Source organism: Hypanus sabinus, chromosome 2, assembly GCF_030144855.1.
Source record: "Hypanus sabinus isolate sHypSab1 chromosome 2, sHypSab1.hap1, whole genome shotgun sequence".
Taxonomy (NCBI): Eukaryota; Metazoa; Chordata; class Chondrichthyes; order Myliobatiformes; family Dasyatidae; genus Hypanus; species Hypanus sabinus.
Window position 1 is genome coordinate 17,907,260 of NC_082707.1, and position 17,545 is coordinate 17,924,804.

The window sequence follows — 17,545 nt, forward strand, 5'->3', positions numbered from 1 at the left end:
GTCTATTGGTGGGTCCTCAGGTGGCTGCAGAGGCCGATTCAAGTTCCACATATTCTGGTGCAGTGTGGGCAAGAGTAAGTGGTGTCTGTAGTTAGTGGCTGTTCGTTCTCTCCTATCACCTCTTGTTCTCTGCTTTCACCTCTTGTTCTCTGCAGCGTAGCGGAAGTCATTCTCATGTAGCACAGCTCCCTCTTAAACAAATTTCCTCCAGGTGTATCTATTGAGTGCAATGTCTTCTCAGTTTTTAGATGCAATGTTGAATTTCTTCAGGATGATTTTAATGTTATCTTTGAAGCACTTTCTTTGCTTGCTGGCCTTCCATCAACTGGGATTGAAGAATCTGTTTGGGGGGGGGTAATGTGAGTTAGGTATCCAGATAACATGACCAATCCACTGGAGTTGGTGTTGCTTTATCATGGTGGAGATGCTGTTCACATTGGTCTCCTCCAGTACGCTGGCATTAGTGTGTCTGTCCTTCCAGCTGGTCCTCAATATCCTTCATAAGGATCTATACGTATTGTTCCAGAGCATTCAATTAACCCTTGAAGATATAGCATTGATGCAGCTAGCCCAGTTGGGCTATTGGTTGGTGGTAGACTCTAGGCTGTTGGTTCAGGGGCCTATGAATGATAATGGTACTGACTATCAAAAGCAGATACATGTGGTGTACGTGTATACGTGCTACAAATCAGCCCATCACTGAAAGTTGTTCAAGGCCTGCTGTATGCAGGGCTGCATTGCTTCATCTTCTGAAGAGTTGCAAATAGAACCAAATGTTGCAAAATCAGTGGGTCATGGAGTAATACAACATGGAAACAGGCCCTCAAACCACACTATCCAGGCCGACTAAGGTTTCAAATTTCAGATTTGTTTATTTATCACTGTGCTTGGCAGAACCACCCATAACATGACAAAACAACAGCAGCTAAACAAGCCACATTCCTCCTTCCCACCGCCCACACTGCCACACAAGTGCTCTCCAACTGCAGAACAGGCCACAGGCCTCCAGTGGACATCAGGCTCCACATGGACATCAGATTGTAAACCCACTGCTTTGGCCATCGGCTGTGACTTCTGGACTAATTTCTCTACTTTCACTGCACTCTCTCTGTAATTAGGGAACATAGAACATTTTCTATGGCACATTACAGGCCCTTCGGCCCACAATGTTGTGCCAACAACGTAACCTACTCTGGAGACTGCCTAGAATTTCCTTACCGCATACCATCTATTTTTCTAAGCTCCCTGTACCATTATTCTACAATCTATTTCCCTTGATGTATGGAATTATTTGTCTGGATGGAACACAAACACAATACTTAACTCTGTATTTCGATACATGTGTCAATAATAAATCAAATCTTAGAATTCAAGGACATCGTCAAGGCCTTGCTGAAGAAATGCAACAACTCCATGGGCTTCGGAGAATCTCTGGCTCTTGACTGTTCAAAGTGGATGAAGGATGATATTGAGAATCTTGACTCCATGTACTGGCAGATCACAAAATCCCAGCACAAGTGGTGGGAAGAGCACGCCAGCTATCAAACTACAGAACCATTTCTATTTTTGTAATTCAGTTCAAAGTTCAGAAGTCCAAAGTACATCTATTATCAGAGTATGTATACCATAAACAACTTTGAGATTCATCTCCTTGCAGGCAGCCACAAAACAAATGAACTCAATAGACACATTAAAGCACACCCCCCCCCCCGACAGTCAAACACCTAACGTGCGAAAAAAGAACAAATTGTGCAAACAGTATAAAGTAAATAAATAAAACACAGAGCATGAACTGCAGAGTCCCTGAAAGCGGGTCCACCAGCCACAGAGCCAGTTCATGTCTCAGATTAGCTTAGTGATTTTACATTTTTGTTTTCTACTGTTACCAGCGAACACCAAAAGTCACATGTTTGAATTTGAATTTGATCCTGATTCATTAGGTATCCCCTACCCGAGGTGTGCATGAAGTTAGGGTTCCTATATTGGCCTCCCCAGTCACCTCAGAACCAAGGGAATCAGGATTGTCATGCGGACTTCCCGCAGTCTGCCCCACTGCCGGCACAGCCCTCCAAGTCTGTCCCACGGAGACAGCCACGGCAGGATTTATCATTTTATTGACTTCTGGCAGTCTCAGATCAGCGGGTGGCGCTCCCGTAGTCAGCCGGGAGACGCCAACACTGAGCTGACGCAGCCCTCAATATCAGCATAACATCTCCACTGGGGGGTGGGGGGAGGTGCTGCTTAAAAGTAAGAAATAATGGTGGAAGTGGACACAAAGATTAAAGGTCAAAGAATTAGAAGCATCTTTCTCCTTACCCCACCCCCCCCCATCCTTTTGATGCAAGCTCCCTGAGGGTGAAGTAGTTGTCCAGACTTGACCGCCATGATTCAGTAAGCCTGCACAGTTAATGAGTGGAGTCCCTTTCTGTTCCGAACTGCCAGTCAAGATGGCACCAACGTACAGCACTCCCTGGGTCGGCATCTTCCTGGTAACAAACAAAAATAGCTTTTTTACTTCTTTTATATCCGCTTTTCACCTTAAATGTGTTTCTGGGACTGTTAGAGCCTGTGATCTACAGCTTGGAGAGTGTTTGAGTGATCCAGCACTTTGTTGGCTCTGAGAAGGTTCCAGGAAGTGCGTGATCACTCGGACAGCCTCAAAGTGAAGAAACTTCGAGACGGGACACGAGCCGATGCTGGACTCCATTTCACTGTTTAAAGCATCCATTAATCCCCAATTAAAACGTCGAGGAAGATTGAGACACCGAGGCAAATGCAGATAGCGAGCGACAGTTGCAGGGCCAACCGTGTGCTTCTTGACTGCTGCTGGAGAAGGGGTCTGTGAGCAGCCTACCGCTGTGTGGCAGGCGGGTAGGCCTCTCTACCTCGTGTGGTGCCCCTCCCTTTTGATAAATGTCAGTGAATCATAGGACAGTATCGTGGTTCTGTGTTTATGGATTGAACTATTGTGTTTATGCACTGTGGACTTTTTCAGTCTTAAAGTTTCTATATTCTGTGTTTTTTAAATCGACCGTTCCTTTTCTGTTTGTTGTGCAGGGGGTTGGTGTTTGGGTTTTGATGTTCAGTTTTGTTCTTTTTGTTTTTTTGATCGGGGGAGAGATTGCTTTTGGGGGTCGATGTTCCTGTTCCGTCTTGAGTTGGGTGAGGGCAGTTTTGAGGGGTTGATGATCGGGACGCCATTCTTTTGTTTGTACAGGAAGGGTAAGTTTGATGTTTTCTCTCCGGGTGACTTTCATGGTCTTCCTTTGTTTTGTGGCTATTTTGGGAAATGCAAATTTTGGAGTTGTATGTGGATTCGTGCTTTGATAATAAATGAACTTTTGAACCCTTGAAGAGATTCACGTTGTTGCTTGCACAATTAGCCCTATTTTGCACCTTGAAGTTTTGTCGGACTTTGTTACATGTGGCTTTTCATGGATTCTATTGTATTTATTTACTTCCTGTGAGTGTCTGGAAAAAAGAGAAGCTCAAGGTTCTATGTGGTATGCATACTTCGATAATAGATTTGCTTTGAACTTTACTTTGATGTTCTGTAAGGGAGCCCCAGGGGTAGATGAGTGTAGTCAACAGTAGCCCGTTCAGGGAAGCCTGGAACATTGCCCGGGGCATAAAATACTGTCTGCTCCTGACTAAATTCAAAGCCCAACAAGGGCATTCCTCCTCGACTACAGAACATGGGTGCCAGAGGAAGCAGTCCAGAAGCATGAGTGAAGTTGAAGGTTGGCTAATAGAATGTTAAAGGTCACAGTCATTGCTGCCGGTGATCGTATTCCCATTGGAGACGTCCTGGAGCAATTTCGTCAGGTGCAGAATCAGACAGTTTATGTCACTGACATACACTCTGTGGCAACTTTATTAGGTACTTCCTTTACCTGATAAAGTGGCCACCAACTGTGCATTCATGGTCTTCTGTTGTTGTAGCCCATCCACTTCAAGGTCCAACATGTTGTACATTCAGTTACTCTTTTACACACCACTTTTGTAACATGGGTCTATTTGAGTAAATGCCACCTTCCCGTCAGCTTGAACCAGTCTGGCCGTTCTCCTCTGACCCCTCCCATTAATAAGGTTTTCAGCCACAGAACTGCCACTCACTGGATTTTTTTTTGAAATTTCACACCATTCTCTGTAAGCTCTAGTGCCTGTTCTGCATGAAAATCCCAGGATATCAGGAAGTTTCTGAAATACTCAAACCATCCCATCTGGCACCAGCAACATTCCACAGTCAGTCACTTAGATCACATTCCTTCCCCATTCCAATGTTTGTCTGAACACAACTGAAATTAGACCATGTCCGCACGCTTTTAAGCATTGAATTGCTGCCACAGGAATGGCTGATTAGATATTTGCATTAATGAGCAGGTGTACAGGTGTACCTAATAAAGTGGCTACTGAATGTATGTCATGAGATTTGTTGTTTTATAGAGCAGTACAGTGCAAGACATAAAATTGTTATAATAAGCATATAAATTGGTGCAAAACAGGAATAGTGAAGAGGTATTCATAGGTTCATTTTCCGTTCAGAAATCTAATGGCAGAGGGGAAGAAGCTGTTCCTGAAATGTTGAATGTGCGACTTGAGGCTCCTGTATGTCCTCCTTGACATCAGTAATGAAAAGATGGCATGTCCTGGATGATGGGGTTCCTTAATGATGGATGCCACCTTTTGGAGGCACCACCTTTTGATAATATCCTTGATAATCTCCTCTGGACCCTCTCCAAGAGCTTCACAAGGGTGATTCTAAGAATGAAAGAGTTATCATGCAAGGAACACTTGATGGCTCTGGGTCTGCACTCTCTGGAATTCAGAAGGATGGGGGGGGGGGATCTCATTGAATCCTTTCGAATGTTGAAAGGCCTAGACAGAGTAGATGTGGAAATGATGTTTCCCCTGGTGGGAGAGTCTAGGACAAGAGGGCACAGCCTCAGGATAGAAGCGAGCCCTTTCAAAACATAGAGGCGGCGAAATTTCTGTAGCCAAAGGGTGGTGAATTTGTGGAATTTGTTGCCACGTGTAGCTGTGGAGGCCAGGTCATTGAGTGTATTTAAAGCAGAGATTAATAGGTTCTTGATTGGACATGGCATCAAAGGTTACAGGGAGAAGGCTGGGAACTGGGGTTGAGGGGGAGAAGAAAAACAGATCAGCCATGATTGAATGGCGGAGCAGACTCGATGGGCCCCTACGTCTTATGGTCTTATAATGTGGAAGCTTGTGTCCATGATGGAAGTGGCTGAGTATGCAACCCTCTCCCTCTTTTGACCCTGCCTTCACAGCAGGTGGTGGTGCAGCCAGTCAGAATGGTCTCAATGGTACATCTCTGGAAGTTTGTTAGAGTTTTTGGTGACATACAAATCTTCTCCAACTCCTAACAAAATAAAAATTGTTTTCTTTTTGATTGTATCAATATTTCGGTCCTGGATGGACCTTTTGAAATGTTAACACTCAAGAACTTGAAGTGTATGAACTTTGCACCACACTCATTTCAATGAAGATTGGTGTGCCTTCTCCCAACTTTCCCTTCCTGAAGTCCACAATCGATTTCTTGGTCTTGCTGACATTGTCTCCTTGGGGAATGTTGCCTTCACGTAAAAGCACAGCTGTCCCTTCTGCCTCAAAAACACCAACAGTCCCCAAACTGCATGTAACACCTTGACAGAGGTCTCAGGGATCAACGTCTGAACATCAGGACACCCAATGAATAAGTTTCTCAACAGTTTAATGCTTCAACTAAAAATTAGCTTTATTTGACATGTGCATCAAAACACTGAAACATACAGTGAAATGTATTGCTTGTATCTATGACTTACATAAGCCAAGGATGTGCTGTGGGCAGCCTATAAGTGTCCAATATCAACATAGCATGTCCACAACTCACTTACACTAACCATAACCCACATGTCTTTGCAATGCCGGTGGAAACAAATGAGGAGAACATAGAAACTCCTTACAGACAGTGGCTGGTACTGAACACTGATTACTGGTGTATTAAAGCATTATGTTAACCACTATGCTACCATATCAGCCCTACTAGCACTCCTGGCCACTTTGAGCTCAGTTGTGAGGTATGAACAGTCTACGTTCAAAGCTGGAGATGTCCCAGTATCAGCACGGTGACCCTCTTAAGAACATGCCCTGTTCCCTGTTCCCAAGTGACTGCTCCAAGACATACGTTTAATACAGCTCTGAGCTCAACACATGTTGGGAATGATGCAGCCATTCCTAAACCACAATGAAGGCACTAAGCATCTATCTATCTATCTATCTTTCTTTCTTTCTTTCTTTCTTTCTTTCTTTCTTTCTTTCTTTCTTTCTTTCTTTCTTTCTTTCTTTCTTTCTTTCTTTCTTTCTTTCTTTCTTTCTTTCTTTCTTTCTTTCTTTCTTTCTTTCTTTCTTTCTTTCTTTCTTTCTTTCTTTCTTTCTTTCTTTCTTTCTTTCTTTCTTTCTTTCTTTCTTTCTTTCTTTCTTTCTTTCTTTCTTTCTTTCTTTCTTTCTTTCTTTCTTTCTTTCTTTCTTTCTTTCTTTCTTTCTTTCTTTCTGTAGTTATTTATTGAGATACAGTGCAGAGTAGGCCCTTTGGGCCACACCACCCAACTACAATGACCAATTAACCTACTAATCGGTACGTCTTCGGACTGTGGGAGGAAACCGGAGCACCAGGAGGAAACCCACACGGTCATGGGAAGAGGCGGGAATTGAACCCTGGTCGCTGATACTGCAAAGTGTTGCGTCAACCACGATGGTACCATGCCACATGTTAACACACAATGTATTGCCGCAATCCAGCCTGGAAAAGAACATTAACGCAATGCACCCTGGACAAAATCAGTTTTGCACTGTATTGCTAAGTAATGCAAATGAGTATTCTTATTTGAAATCTCAGCGATATAAAGCATGTTGCAACAACAATGTCTCCAGCCAAGAGGTTTGGTACACTGTTGCAGCCCAACCAGAGCAGATATCACACCAGGAAACTCTCCAGCTATCCTGCTACAGTGTAATGGACACAGTCTTTCACACTGCCAATAACACATCAGGCCCGGCAATATCTCACAGTTGTGTCAAACCACGTTAACAGCTGCCACTTTGGTTGGTGCAGCAGCCTCTCCCAATGATCCGTAGCCACAGCATGGCGAATCTCTGGAATCCATTGACACAGACAGCTTTGGAGGCCAAGTCATTGGAAATACACTCAGTGGACACTATATTAGGGTTAGGAAGTACCTAATAAAGTGGCCACTGAGTGAGTGTTTGTCGTCTTCTGCCACTGTTGCCCAGCCATTTCAATGTTCTTCTGCATACTACTGATGTAGTTATTGTCACCTTCCTGTCAGCTTGAACTATTCTGGCCATTCTCCTCTGACCTCTCTCCTTAACAAGACGTTATCGCACAAAGAACTGCCACTCACTGGATGATTTTTTTGTTTTTCACACTATTCTCTGTGAACTCCAGAGACTGCTGTATGTGAAAATCCCAGGAGATCAGCAGTTTCTGAGATACTCAATCCACCCCATCTGACACCAACAATCATACTCCAGAGTCACTTGGATCACATTTCTCCCCCATTCTGATGTTTGGTCTGAACAACACCTGAACCCTAGACCACGTCTGCATACATTGAATGGCTGGCCACATGACTGGCTAAATAAACTGGCCACCAAGTCTACCTAAAGTGGTGGTTGATTGGTTCCTGATCAGTAGAGGTGTCAAAGGTTACGGGGAGAAGGTAGAAGAATAGAGTTGACTGGGATGATATATCAGCCATGATGGAATGGTGAAGAAGACTCAATGGGCCAAATGGCCTGATTCACATCTTATGGTCCAGCACACAAAAACTACAATGAATTGCCAGGTCCACAGAAATGGTCATTGGTTGCTGTCCACTATCACTGCAGCACTTGCATGTGTCCAGGACAAAGATGTGGGTACCACCCATCTGCCAACTGCCTCTTCCAAAAGCACCCTTTTTGAAAGTTCTACATGACTATAAAAAGCTGCCTCATTGGCTATTGTCTAGTATCACTTACATCCACCATGATGAAGTGCTCTGGGAAGGGATGAGGCATATCAATTCCTGTCTGAGTAGCTCTCAGTTCAATCCTATCATCCCCTCAAAATTAATCAATAGGTTCCAAGACCTTGGCCGCAATACCACCTAGTGCAACTGGATGCTCGATTTGCTCACTTGCAGACCCCAGTGAGTTTGGATTGGCAACAACATCTCTGTCAGCATAGGTGCACCCCAAAGCTGTGTGCTTAGCCCTGTACCTATGCTCTACTTAAGACTGTGAGGGTAAGCACAGCTCCAATGCCATGTTTAAATTTGCTGATAACAACATTGTCATAGGCTGAATCAAAGGTGGTGATGAGTCGGCATGTATGTGGGAGATTGAAAATCTGGCTGAATGGTGCCACACAATGTCAGCAAGACCAAAGAGCTGACCTTTGACACAGGAGGAGGAAACCGGAGGTGAATGAGACAGTTCTCATTGGGAACCAGAGGTGGAGAGGTCAGCATCTTTAAATTTATTGGTGTTTTCATTTCCATGGATCTGTCTTGGGCCCAGCATGTAAGTGACATTACAAAGAAGATTTCTTAGAAGTTTGCAAAGATTCATCACGGCATCTGAAACGTTAACAAACTTCTTTAAACGTGTGGTGGGAAGTATAATGACAGGCCTGATATGGAAACACCAATGTCTTGAACAGACAATCCTACAAAAAGTAATGGATATGGCTCAGACCGTCACTGGTAAAACCCTCATCTACATGCAGTGTTGTTTTAGGAAAGCAGCATCCATCATCAAGGACTCCACCATCCAGGCCATGCTTGCTTCTTGCTGCTGCCATCAGGAAAGAGACCCACACTACCAGCTTCAGGATGAGTTATTACCCTTCAGCCAACTGGCTGTTGAACCAGACAGGATATCTTCACTCAACTTCATTCATCCCAACAATTCAATTTGTGTTCTTGACTTTACTATTTCTTTCTTCTCTTTTTGTATTTACGCACTTCACTTTTGCACATTGGTTGTTTGTCTTTCTTGGTGCAGTTTTTCACTGATTCTATTGTTTTTCTTTGTATTTACTGGGAATGCCTACAAGAAAATGAATCTCAGGGTAGTATACGGTGACATATATGTACTTTGATAATAAATTAATTTGAGCTTTGAAAACAAAGACTAGACGTCATCTTGAAAGTTTCTGCCCCCAGGTAGTTAATCAAAACAATCATTCCAGTTAGCCTCCTTCCACCTCACCACTCCCCCCCGCCATCTATTACCCCTGGCACTGCACTGTAAACACTTTAAACCACTTTTTACAATGCTGTTTACTTTGTAAAGACATGCTGGTTTTATGTACTGTGCACATTATAGCTCATGTCTGTCCTTTAATCTCTAACTTTATTTTTTCTATAATTCTTTATGATTGTTGAATGTTCTTGTTTCTTGTTACATGTCGCTCTCTGACCGACACTCCACAGTAAATTCCTAATAAGTGTAAATGAATATAGTGAATAAAATTGATCCTTGAATATGTGCAAGACCTCTGAAGAGCTAGAAGATTTCTTGTACTATTTATCACACTTCCTTCCAAAGGAGGAGCAGGTCATTCAGCTCATCGAATCTATGCCAGGCCTCAAAAAAATGCCATGAAACATATCCCACCACTTAATTAATATCTTTTCTCTCGCGCGGCCGTTACACCAACCCCTGCTGATTCCCCTGCCTCTCAATGAGACCGGAGACAATTTACAGCAGCAAGTTAATCTACCAGCCTGAACATGTTTGGGATGTGGAAAAAAGCCAGAACAGCTGGAGAGAACACTGGTGGAGTGATGCTATTACAGCGTTGGAATTCAGAGTTTAGTTTTGGTGCTCTCTGTGAGAAGTTTGTATGTTCTTTCCGTCTGTGTGTAGGTGTGCTCCAGGCACTCTGGCTTCAGCCCAAAGATGTTCAGGTCAGTAGGTTGACTGGTGGTTGTGAGTTGCCCTGTGATTAGGCTAGGGTTAAATAACTGGGTTGAACAACTCATTGGGCTGGAATTGGCTCTTCTGCAACGCATCTCTAAATAAATAAACGATGGCATGGGGTGAGAGCTTCACTGAAAGGCAGCAGCTCTTCCTCCTGCAGCACTGTTCAGCTCTCAGGAAGGCCCGTGTGATACTGCAAATCTCAAAAGGCATTTGGGCTCATACTGCGGACAACAGTATGGGAAAGACGGTTTGCCATGATGCCGTATGCATTTGGAAGTGCCTTCCGCCATGCCAATGCTTAGCTGAATGAATTCGCTCACAGTTTAGAGATGCAGGAAGAGTGCACAGACTGAGATGAGCGACCAGACATAAACAACGATACAGAAACTCAGTGGGTTGATGTGGAGGGAAGGGGACTGCATCAGGACTCCCTGTGGACCGTCACTCATATTGGTCTGACCTGCACAATGAATTCCTCAATCCAATTATTCAACACCAGGATTGGCACTTGATAACCTCACTTTCTAACAGCACTGTAAGTTTACAATAATTCAACATTAATTATATACAACGTTATGAGGGGTATCATTCAGATAAGTAGTTAGATACCCCTGTACCTAATAAAGTGACCACCAAATGTACAGTACACTCGTGGTCTTCTGCTGCTGCAGCCCATCCACTTCAAGCTTTGAAGTGTTCAAAGACGCTCTTCTGCACGCACTGTTGGAAAGTGTGGAGTTACTGTCACCGTCCTGTCAGCTTGAACAAGTCTGGCCATTCTCCTGAAACCTCAAACAAGAGAAAAGTCTGCCGATGCTGGAAAACTAAGCAACACACACACAAAATGCTGGAGTTATTCAGCAGCATCTATGGGAAAAAGCAAACAGTCGACATTACAGGCTGAGACCCTTCGTCAGGATTCCTCAAACTCCTCTCATGAACAAGATTTTTTTGCCCACAGAACTGGTGCTTACTGGATGTTCCTTTGGTTTTTTTTTATAATCCATTCTCTGTAAACTCTAGAGACTGGTGTACATGAAAATCTCAGGAGGTCAGCAGTTTCAGAGATACTCAAACCACCCAGTCTGGCAACACGGTCAAAAGTCACCTAAATCACATTTCTTCCCCATTCTGATGTTTTGTCTGAACAACAACTGAACCTCTTGACCATGTCTGCACGCTTTTATGTGTTGAGTTGCAGCTACGTGATTGGCTAATTTGATATTTGCATTAATTGAGTGTAGTTACTAATTATAAACAGAATATTGGCCAAGACTCCCCAAAGACATTCAGCTTTTCCATATTTAGTTATTCAAAGCAAAACAAACGCTCAGGTGAGTGGCAGTTCTGTGGGTGAAAATGCCTTGTTAAAGAGAGAGGTCAGAGGAGATTGGCCAGACTGGTTCAAGCTGACAGGGACGTGACAGTATCTCAAATTACCATGCATTACAACAGTGGTGTGCAGAAGGATATCTCTGGATGTAGGGCATGTCAAAACTTGATGTGGAAGGAATACAGCAGCAGAAGGTATTTCCTCTTCTTCCTCAGGAGAATTGGCAATGCCTGCGGAGATTTGGCATCTAAAACTTTGACAAACTTCTATAGATGCATGTGGTGGACCGTATATTGACTGATTGCATCACAGCCTGGTATGGAAACACCAATGCCGTTGAATGGAAAATCCTACAAAAGGTAGTGAATTTGGCCCAGTACATCACCAGTAAATTCCTCCCACTCGTTGCGCACATCTACATGAAAAGCCATTGTAGAAAAACAGCATCCATCACCAAAGATCCTCACCACCCAGGCCATGCTCTTTTCTCGCTGCTGCCATCAGGGAGTAGGTACAAGAGCCTCAGGACTCACACCATCAGGGTCAAGAACAGTTACTATTCTTTAACCATCAGGCTCTTGAACAACACTCACTTGTTAATCCATTTAGATGTTGCCACAACCAATGATCTCACTTTAAGGACTCCTTTCATATTTCGTGTTCACCTTATTTATTTATATTTGTCGAATAAATTCTTCTTGGGCTTCCAGCAGGTACAGCTATCTATAATAACCAACGTTTCAATGACAAACTCACACTGTCTTCATCAGGGATGCTGCCTGGGCATGTCTAGTCTGGTGGTATTTATCCCCTGTCATCCATCCCTCCTGATAGGTTAGGGACAGACAACCGGGGTATAAATATCACTGAACTAGACATGCCCAGGCATCATCCCTGATGAAGTTGGCAGAGTTTGTCATTGAAATGTTGGTTAAAATTGATACTTGTTCCCGGCTTTAGGCCCAAGAATAGTTTATTCATCAAATATCCTGAGAATAGTTTATTCATCATATATGCCGGTAAAGCACCAGTTCCTCTTTTTATTTATATTGGTACTTGCGCAGTTTGCTGCCTCTTGCACACTGGCTGACCTTTCATTGTTCCTGTTATAGTTACTATTCTATAGGTTTGCTGAATTCCCCACAGGACAATGCATCTCTCAGTGGAGTACATGGTGACATACATGTACTTTGATAATTAAGTTTACTTCGAATTTTAAATTTACACTCAGTGGCCGTTGTATTGGGTACCGGAAGTACTTAATAGAGTGCCCACTGAGTGCAAGTAAAAGATTTATATATTAGTTTGCATTTGTAAGATATAACAATGTTGCAACTTGACCGTTGCTCGCTGTCCTTCAAAATCACCACTTGCACGCTGGATTTCAGGGACATCTCACAAGCATGATACGCTGCCACATAAATACCAGCTGCTTTGCTAATCTAAATTATGCCAAAGCCTCTGATCGTTGAGCTAAAGAGAATGGAATGTGTCACTCATCGTTGGAGATTGGGCCTGCAGAAGGGGGAAGAGTGCTTAGGGTGGAGAGTGGAGTGGCTTCTTTCACGAGAACACAAGGAGGTAGGAGGAGGAGATCAACAGGCCCCACAAGCTTCCTGCTGCCAGTCGTATGATCGTGGCTGATCTTTGCTGGCAAATCGTAAGTATCAGAGATTCTGCAGGTGCTAAAAATCCAGAGCAACACACACAAAGTGCTGGAGGGACTCAACAGGTCAGGTGGCATCAATGGACAGGGGGAAAGAGCTGACATTTCAGGCTGAGACCCTTCTTCAGGACTGGAAAGGAAGGGGGAAGAAGCCAGAATAAGGTGAGGGGTAAGAAAATGGAGTACAAGCTGGCAGGTGATTGGTGAAGCCGGGTGAGGGGGAAGGTGGGGAAGAAATTAGAAGCTGAAAGGTAATAGATGAAAGATGTAAAGGATTGGAAAAAGAAGGAATCTGATAGAAGAGGGCAGAATGTGTCATTTGATGAGAGTCCAACAACCTCCCTTGTGGTTCAAAAGCTCTGGAGCAGAAAGGCTAATTTTTGAGTCCATGTTTTGATAAGAACATAAGGCCATAAGACATAGGAGCAAAATTAGGCTACTTGGCCCATCAAGTGCACTTCTCCAAAGAGATTTATTGTCATGGCTAATATATTTATCTCCCTCAACTCCACCCTCCTGCCTTCTCCCCATGACCTTTGACACACTTATTAATCAAGAACCTATCAACTTCACTTTAAATATACCCAATGAGTTGACCTCCAAAGCCATCTGTGGCAATGAATTCCATAGACTTAACAGCTAAAGAAATTCCTCCTCATCTCTGTTCGAAGGGGATGTCCTTTGATTCTGACACCTTGCTTTCTGGTTCTAGTCTCCAGACTCACCCACCATTGGGAACATTCCACCACTCTGTCCAGGCCTTTCAATATTTTGAAGTTTTCAGTGAGTTCCCTCCTCATTCTCCTAAACTCCAGTCAGAACAGGCCCAGAGACACCAAATGCTCCTCATATGTTAAACCTTTCATTCCCAGGATTATTTTCATGAACCTCCTCTGGATCCTCTCCAATGCCAGCAATTCTTCCTTAGATAAGAACTCAAAACTGCTTACGTGTGGTCTGATCAATGCCTTATGAAGCCTCAGAACTACACCCTGGCTCTTACAGTATACTCCTATCCTCTCAAAATGAATGCTTACATTACACCTGCCTTGCTTACCACTAACTCCAGCTTGAAGCTAACCTTCAGGGAATCCTGAAGTCCCTTTTCATCTTGGAGTTTTTTAAAACTTTCTCCCAGTTTAGAAGGACCATAGATGGATGTTGTCAAGTCCTAGAGAGTTTGATGCACACAGTTTTCTTGAGATAACATGGAGTTCATTGACTCAGGTACTGTCTATCATATGAACAGCACAAAAACATCAGTGGATCATTAGGGGGGAAGAGGTAACAGAAATGCGGAGGGACCAGATTATGAAGGCCTTTGACACCATCATAAAATGTATCCAAAAATCTGATTCCATTCATTTTGAGAGGACTAGAATATAAAAGCAAGGACGTATTGTACTGTGTTGGAGAGGTTTCAGAGTACATTCTTGAGAATGATCCCAGGAATGAAAGAGTTAATGCATAAGGAGCATTTCAAAGGTCTGGGCCTGTACTCTCTGGAGATTAGAAGAATGAGGAGGGATCTCATTGAAACCTATTGACTATTGAAAGGCCTAGAGAGAGTGAATGTGGAAAGGATGTTTCCTATAGTGAGGGAGTCTAGGACCAGAGGGCATAATCTCAGATTAGAAGGACGTCCCCTTAAATAGAGAATTCCTTTTCCTAGAGGGTAGCGAATATGTGGAATTCATTGCCACAGATGGTTTTGAAGGCCAATTCATGGAGTATATTCTTGATTAGTGAGGACATCTAAAGTTATAGGGAGAAGGCAGGAGAATGGGATTGAGGGAGATAATACATCAGCCACAATGGAATGATGGAGCAGACATAATGGACCGAATGTCCCAATTCTGCTTCTATGTCTTATGGTCTTGTCATTAGGAGAATGATAGGAGGGGAGCTATCAAGTAACACTTGCAATGCACAAGGAATATAAGGGCTGCCGTGACCACTTGATTCCTGATCTCATTGTGGACTTGCTCCAAAGTGGACCAAAGGACGGAACTCCAGGGCTAGTATGAAGCTACCTATCTTGACTTTCAACCTGAGGTGGCATCAGAGAAGCCACAAAGCCCAGCAGCGTCTCAACTTTCTGCGAAAGCTGAGGAAAGTCCATTTCCCACCCCCCACCATCCTCATCACATTCTACAGGGGTTGTATTGAGAGCATCCTGAGCAGCTGCATCACTGCCTGGTTCAGAAATTGCACCATCTCAGATCGCAAGACCCTGCAGCGGATAGTGAGGTCAGCTGAGAAGATCATCGGGATCTCCCTTCCTGCCATCACGGACACTTACACTACACGCTGCATCCGCAAAGGAAACAGCATTATGAAGGACCCCATGCACCCCTCATACAAACTCTTCTCCCTCCTGCCATCTGGGAAAAGGCTCCGAAGCATTCAGGCTCTCACGACCAGACTATGTAACAGCTTCTTCCCCCTAGCTATCAGACTCCTTAATACCCAGAGCCTTGACTGATACAACTCACTGCCCTATTGTCCTGTTTATTATTTATTGTAATACCTGCACTGTTTTGTGCACTTTATGCAGTCCTGGGTAGGTCTGTAGTCTAGTGTAGTTGTTGTGTTCTTCATTTTTTCTCTGTGTTGTTTTTTCTCTGTGTTGTTGAACTCTGCATAGTTCAGTTTAGTTTTTGTACTGTGTCATGTAACATCATGGTCCTGAAAAACGTTGTCTCATTTTTATTATGCATTGTACCAGCAGTTATGGTCAAAATGACAATAAAAGTGACTTGACTTGACTAAGAGTCATACAGCACAAAACACAAATCACACATACATGGTAACAAACACATAAAGATATCTGTAAAATATAGCCATGCAGAAAAACAATAATGATGTTTGGTGGTGTACCAAAAATATGATGATCGTGGTCTTTGGGAGCATCTCATCCCAGCCCCAAGATATCACTTCAGATTCAGGTCCCGATTCATTTACCACGTGTGTGTTGTAACGTACAGTGAAATGCGTCATTTGTGTTAATAATCAACATAACCTAGCGGTGTGCTGGGAGCAGCTCTAAGTGTGGCCACACACTCCTGCACCAACAATTGCCATCAGAACAACACAGAACACACCAAAACAGAACACGACAAGCAAAAAAACTACAACAGCAAGACAAGCCCCATAACTACCTCCCACTCACCCACACACAGAGAGAGGGGTCCAATTCCAGTCTCCAGACTCCCACCATCAGAGCTGACTTCCCAATTAACTGAAAGTTGGAAACTTAAAGGTCAGAAGTGTGGAGGTTATTGACAGCCGCACTATTTTCATTTTCACTGGCATATCCTCTGGTAGTGACATTATCCATGGCCACTTAAAGCAAGGCCAAGGCAACACTGAGACTTGGGCTAGAAAGTGGCAAGGGATAGTTGTGCCCTCTGGAGCAGCAGAAGCTGAGGAAAGATCTGACGGAGGTTTGTAAGATTATGAGAGGTGTAGATAGAGTAGACAGACAACGTCTTTTTTCCAGGGTTGAAATGTCTAATCCCAAAGGGCATGCATTTAAGATGAGAGGGGGTAATTCCAAAGGAGGCATGAGGGGTAAGTTTTTTTTTACTTGGGGCTGTGGGTGCCTGGAATGCATTGACTTGGGTGGTGACAGAGGCAGATACTTCAGACTTTTAAGAGATGTGAAGAAAATGAAAGGATATGGGCATTGTGTACACAGAAGGGATTAGTTTACCTGGCCATTTGATTACTAGCTTAATAGGTTCAGCACAACATTGTGGGCCAAAGTGTCTTTTCCTGTGTTCTATATTCCACGTTCTATTTCCAAAAGAAGAGTCTAACAACCTCCCTTGCTGTTCAACAACCCCAAGTGGAATTAGAGGTAGGGGAATTAAAGGTTCTGGGGAAAAGCCAGCTAGGTGGAGATGAATGCATGGCCAAATCAGCCCTGATCTTATTGAATGGCAGAGCAGGCTCGACAGGGCAGATGGCCGACTCCTGCTCCTATTCCTTCGTTCTTATGTCAGAACATCAAGGTTAAACACAAGTCTAGTTCTAGTGTATGTGTCTTCATGTGGGATGCAATTTGATCTCAGTGAGTTTAATGTACGCAATACACTCTGGAGATAATACAGTACGCAATGAGTCTGGTTTCTGTGATAGGAACAGTTGTTAGGGTGGAAGAGAGCTTACACACATGGGGAGGGACCAAGTTATGATGACTTTGGATAACAAGAGTGTGAAGTTATTGGGTTGTCCCCGGTGGGCAGAGAATCATTGTGTTGGTGAATATTAACAGAAATGATATTAAATGGGCTTCAGCTGGGCTGCATGCAGCTGAAGTATGGACGGTTTTCAGCTAGGGGTGTGCAGAACAAATACAACCAGGAAAGCCTTGGAGTGGCTTAGTCTAGAGGCAGCAAGTCAGACTGAAGTAGGACGACAGGGTTATGAGGCTTTACAAAGCAATCAAATTCCTGCTAGTTGAAGGTTACTTGGCATTGGAGGGGTGTCTCATCGCAAGCTGCTCAATGCAGAGCCACTCAATAGAGTCAAAACAGGAGTCTGGT

At 43.7% G+C, this 17,545-nt stretch overlaps 1 protein-coding gene across 5 annotated transcripts in view; it reads right to left on the reverse strand.

Annotated features, from left to right (window-relative positions):
- p2ry1 (purinergic receptor P2Y1) overlaps positions 1 to 17,545 on the reverse strand; it is a 161,821-nt gene that overhangs the window by 29,342 nt on the left and 114,934 nt on the right. Inside the window, exon 2 of one of the 5 annotated variants that reach the window (XR_009516213.1) lies at positions 1,772 to 2,486. The exons of the other annotated variants lie outside the window; for them this stretch is intronic. The gene's annotated coding sequence lies outside the window, so the exon portion shown is untranslated. Of the gene's footprint in view, positions 1 to 1,771; positions 2,487 to 17,545 lie in introns of those variants that run through there. 5 annotated transcript variants of the gene reach the window in all.